Genomic DNA, 5,000 nt, shown 5'->3' on the forward strand with positions numbered 1-5,000 from the left:
GAGATAGGATCACACTGAGACGATGACATTTAAGATTCTAAAAGATCTGCATCGTCACAAAGTTGATCTCCCGCATGCGGCGTCGGGCCTTGGTTGCGGTTGTCGTTTTCTTTTGCTCTTGGGTTCTTGGGGGGACTCGCGCATTTTTTTCGTTTGGGTGTATTCTTGCACGCTTCACAGGTATGCAGTTTTCGGTCACATCTGCGGCTCATTCTGCTGGTCGTTGAACCATAGGATTTTTTTTCTATCTCTCTCTCTGTCTCTGTCTCTCTCTTTCTCTCGCACATGTAATTGTATTGAAAGACATGAGGAGGCAGCAGCAAGGAGGGACCGGACCCCTGCCTCACTCGTCTTGGTCGTGACTCGAGGTACCCAAGTGGGGACCATTACACAAATAGACAGAAATACAGTGGCGACCGCAAGTGGGGGGGCCCCTCCCATCTCTCCCCGTGCCCCCGCCAGTAGACCCCGGCAGCTGGCGGCGTCTGCCCTCCTCATTGATTTTCCCCCTGCAGTGTCGCTCACCAGCTGGCTGCTGGGGTTACTGGTGGCGCTGGACTTAAAGGTACAGACAAGGGCTAGAGGTAGAAGTAGATGTAGAAATACGGCGTTTCGCGTTGCCATGTCGCCATGTCGCCATATCTACGCCACATAAAGTCATGCGAAGGACAGCATCGAAGAAAGCAATGGTTAAACGAAGCGGTTGTATTTCGGCCCAAGAACGTTTTCTTCGCGTCTTCAGTAACATGACCAGTGTCTTGGATCTTGCACCCGCGATCACTATTACTCATAACTGGAGGGAGCATGCGAGTTCAGGGGGACTTCTGTCATATCGGTGGTATTTTGACCACGAAAGTTGTTGACGTTATCATGTCTTGGGAGGCCTAGTTGATTAATCAGGCCTTTAGCTTAACCATGCGTCATGCCGCGCGGATGCTCTGTTGTTCTTTTCCCTTTGGATGTTTTCTCCTCTCTCTCTCTTATTCTCACTCTCCCTACCTCCCTCCCTCTATCTCTCTCCTCTCCCACTCCCCCCCCCCCCCTCTCTCTCTCTCTCTCTCTCTCTCTCTCTCTCTCTCTCTCTCTCTCTCTCTCTCTCTCTCTCTCTCTCTCTCTCTCTCTCTCTCTCTCTCATTCTCTCATTCTCTCATTCTCTCATTCTCTCCCTCCCTCTTCCCCCTCCCCCCTCCTTTCTCTCCCCTCCTCCTTTCTCTCCCTTCTCTATCCTTGAGCCCATAACAATCGAGAGGCCAAGTGTCAGCGACGGGAAGGAAGGAGCGGAAGACGAGAGGGCAGAACAAGGCGGACCCAGTCGATACTCCCTTGGTGGTCTGGTGCTGCAGCGACCATGTTTCGTCTTGTGCAGGCAGCAGCAGCAGCACCACCACGTGCGCATGTACACAAGCACGGTAGCCAGCATCGCGAGTTTTTCTTGCTTTTTCTTTCTTTCTCTCTCTATTTCTCTTTCTTTTTGGCTCTCTCTCTATGTCTTTCTCTTTTTCTGTCTTTTTCTCTGTCTCTTTCTCTAGAATAGACCCGCTCTAGCATACACCCACAGGTTTTGGAAAGGTCTGATGAAGTCTTCGGCCTGCGCTAGAAGTGTAAACATTAGGCGAAAATGCAGAGGCACCCACAGACATAGACAGCCCCAGACAGCCCCAGACACACCCAGACACACCCAGACACTTTTATGTAGACGAAATAGATGTCGAAGGACAGGTTACGCGTCTGCTATAAGAAGCCGCCTTTTCAAGAAAAGGAAGTAACCAGCGTGCCAGAATCTGTATCCGCATTTAGGTGTTGAGCTCATCATGTCGTGTTTTTTTTTGTTTTTGTTTTTAGTAACTAGCGCCATATCCGTCTTGGACTTGGATATGCGAAGCCAGGTTGAGTTTCTTTGAGTTTCTGAGGTGCTGGTTTGGGGTTCGACGAGATTATCTGCTTATATTATTTTCGAAAAGTTTTCCTTGTACTGTTATAACCGATGCGGGGATTGGTGTCGCGTAAGTCTTAAGCCAACCTTGTACAGCTGGCAACACGACCGTTGTCAACACGCTCTGTCGGAGGAAGGAGGAGGAAGGAGAAGGAGAGGGAGAGGGAGAGGGAGAGAGTGAAGGAGGCGGATAGGAAGCGAGGAGACGGCGCCCCGAAAAGGATGGGTGGGATAAGAGACGAAATGCGACCTGGGTTAAACTGAAAGCATAGGATGCGTAGGATTCTTGATTTCAAACGAGTTGATATCGGAAGTATGGATTGATAGTGTCATGTCATGTCATGTCATGTCGAGGCGTGTCGTCGTGTCGTTGCCCTGCATGACAGACGCACAGTTATCCTTAAGGTGTGCCTCGTCGAGCTGCCTCTCGAGTCCTCGCGGCGTGAGCTCCTCGTCAGCCTCGAGTGTGTCATATCCAAGGATCTTCTCACATTGTTCGAGTGGCTCGATACGTCACGACTCCGAGTGGGAGGAAGGAGGCTTTGGAGAAAATTCATTGGCGCTCGATCGCCTTTGCTGTCACTGGGACCTCGTAGTTCCTCGTCGGAGTTGCTCTTTGCAAAAAAGGTGTTGAATTTGCATATGAATTGGACGACGGGGCTCTTGTCAGGCTTCGATTCACGACTTGGGTGTATGTGTACTCTTGGGTAGTACTTTCTTGATAATAGTTATCATGTAGTTGCTCGCGTTCGCTCATCAACATCTACACTCACTCACTCACTCACTAACTCTCTCTCTCTCTCTCTCTCTCTCTCTCTCTCTCTCTCTCTCTCTCTCTCTCTCTCTCTCTCTCTCTCTCTCTCTCTCTCTCTCTCTCTCTCTCCCCCTCCCTCTCTCCCTCCCTCTCCCTCTCTCCCTCCCTCTCCTCTTTCTCTCCCCGTCTCCCTCCCTCTCCTCTTTCTCTCCCCGTCTCCTCTCTCTCTCCGTAACACTGGCTGTCACTCTCTTTCTGTCTCCTCTCCCTTCCTCCTCCTCCCCCTTCTCCTTCGTTCCCTTCTCCTTCTCTCCCTTCCTCTTTCTCTCCCTTCCTCCTTCTCTCCCTCCTCCTCTTCTTCAGACACACACTCTCACTCTCACTCTGTAAGGCGTAGAAGAGACTATTGGGCGCGGCAGCGGTTATCGGCGCCAAAAGTGATTGATTTTTGCCAGGTGTGACGAGTGTTGCCGCCACGCTGTCCCCCGTCCCGGTGAGAGACGACAACCGGCATCACGGCAGGTTGTCACGCCCCCCCTCCCCTTCCCCCTTTCCTCACGCTCGGTTGATAAACTCGCGCTTCACGAGTCATTCTCGGGTCGCCGGTGAAGATGCTGCCAATTCGATGTTCAAAGTCGGTACTAAGTCGATAACTTTCTTTTTTTTCTCTTGTCGCCATGTCTTTTCATCGCCTTTTTTTGTTGTTGTTGTTTTTTCCCCTTCTCCTTCCCTCTCCTCGCCCCTGCCACTCCCACATCTCTCCTTATCTCTTCTTAAAATGCCTTCGGTTCATGCTGTGCGTCAGGTGCGTTGGTTATCTCAGTTCCGTGTGTGGCATGGAGTTCATGCTATATGCTATACGTTCGGGAGAATATGGGGTTTATGCCTTAACTAGAGAGTGACGTATGAGGCGTGTAAGAGTGTTCAGCATGACGGCATGAGGCTCGACTGAGCAAGAAGACTTCCCGAGTGGAGAGTGGGCGCTGCTGGGTGTGGAGGGGGTGGGGTGGAAGGGCCGGACGCCGAAAAGGGGAGACTGTTGGCACCCTACAAAGGGGGAAGAAGGGTTGGCACCCTACCCACGTCGAATTTTAGCCCCGGCCGTTGTTTAACAAAGGGGAAATCTTTCCCCTTCGCCTCACCCAGGAAGTGGGAGCGAGCGAGCGTGGGGGTCTGAGTGAATGCTCGAAAAAAGGTTGAAGTAAAGAGTGGAAGAGACGAGAAGTGGAAGGAAGGGGGCGTGATGATGATCAGGAGAAGCGCCATGCATAATTCATCACGGGCTCACGAGCGTGTACGACCAACGAGGCTGTTCCGCCCCCCCTCCCCCCTCCCCCCCGTCACTCGGCGCGGCTTCTAAAAGAGGGTTTCGCCGCCCGGGTGAAATAGGGCCGAATAACAACAGTAATACGGTTCTTGCGTCTGCCTTCGCGTGGGCCGAGTCATGCCCCTCTCTTGTCGATATACATATTGCCTGTTTGTGGCCAGAGAAAGAGAAGAAGTTGTGTCGGGCGAGGTATTCGTGGGAGGTCTGTGGGCACGTTGCAAGGGAAGGGATTGCAAGCTCTGAATTTCTGGTTTGTTACCCGGTAGTGGAGAGGAGGGATGGTATTTGGGGGGTGGGGGTGAGGGTGGGGGGAAGCATGGCAGCGATCACCCCTCCCTCCCTCTCTCTCTCTCTCTCTCTTCCTCCCTCCCTCCCTCTCTCTCTTCCTCCCTCCCTCTCTTCCTCCCTCCCTCCCTTCCTCTCTCCCTCCCTCTCTTCCTCCCTCCCTCCCTCCCTCCCTCTCTCTCTTCCTCTCTCTCTTCCTCTCTCTCTTCCTCCCTCCCTCCCTCCCTCTCTTTCTCCCTCTTACGCCTTTCTCTTGAACGCCAAGAGTTTCGGGCGAGGGGGGACATCCTGCTTGAACCACCTTTGAGGGGAACGAGTCTGGTTTCGGGCGGAAAGCGAAGGGAAGAGGACGGCTCTTGCGATCGTATAATGAATGCATTTTTTTTTTTTTTTTTTTTGTAATTTCATCATTATGATCATCGTCATTCTCCCCATTATCATTGCCATTACTATTACCAATACCGATATCTTTGCCGTTACCATGCATGACATCAATCAACATCATCACCATCAATGTCACTACTGCATTTCTTATCAAATGACACTGAACTTACGGTCTCTTTCTTCTCTTGCAGGTTCCGTAACACTGGCTGTCACTTCGGACCCCTGAGTGGTAAGCCAATTTATGATTTCAAGAAGTGTGTGTGTGTGTGTGTGTGTGTGTGTGTGTGTGTGTGTGTGTGTGTGTGTGTGTGTGTGTG

General features: G+C 51.7%; 1 protein-coding gene across 21 annotated transcripts in view; it reads left to right on the top strand.

Annotated features, from left to right (window-relative positions):
* beta-Spec (spectrin beta chain) overlaps positions 1-5,000 on the top strand; it is a 97,518-nt gene that overhangs the window by 47,799 nt on the left and 44,719 nt on the right. For 18 of the 21 annotated variants that reach the window (XM_086533898.1, XM_086533926.1, XM_086533963.1 and 15 more), the window contains one exon: positions 4,875-4,912. The exons of the other annotated variants lie outside the window; for them this stretch is intronic. The gene's annotated coding sequence lies outside the window, so the exon portion shown is untranslated. The remainder of the gene's footprint in view (positions 1-4,874; positions 4,913-5,000) is intronic. 21 annotated transcript variants of the gene reach the window in all.

This window comes from Penaeus japonicus, unplaced genomic scaffold, assembly GCF_977035675.1.
Source record: "Penaeus japonicus unplaced genomic scaffold, GWHDUDI00000001_assembly GWHDUDI00000003, whole genome shotgun sequence".
In the NCBI taxonomy this organism is placed as follows: Eukaryota; Metazoa; Arthropoda; class Malacostraca; order Decapoda; family Penaeidae; genus Penaeus; species Penaeus japonicus.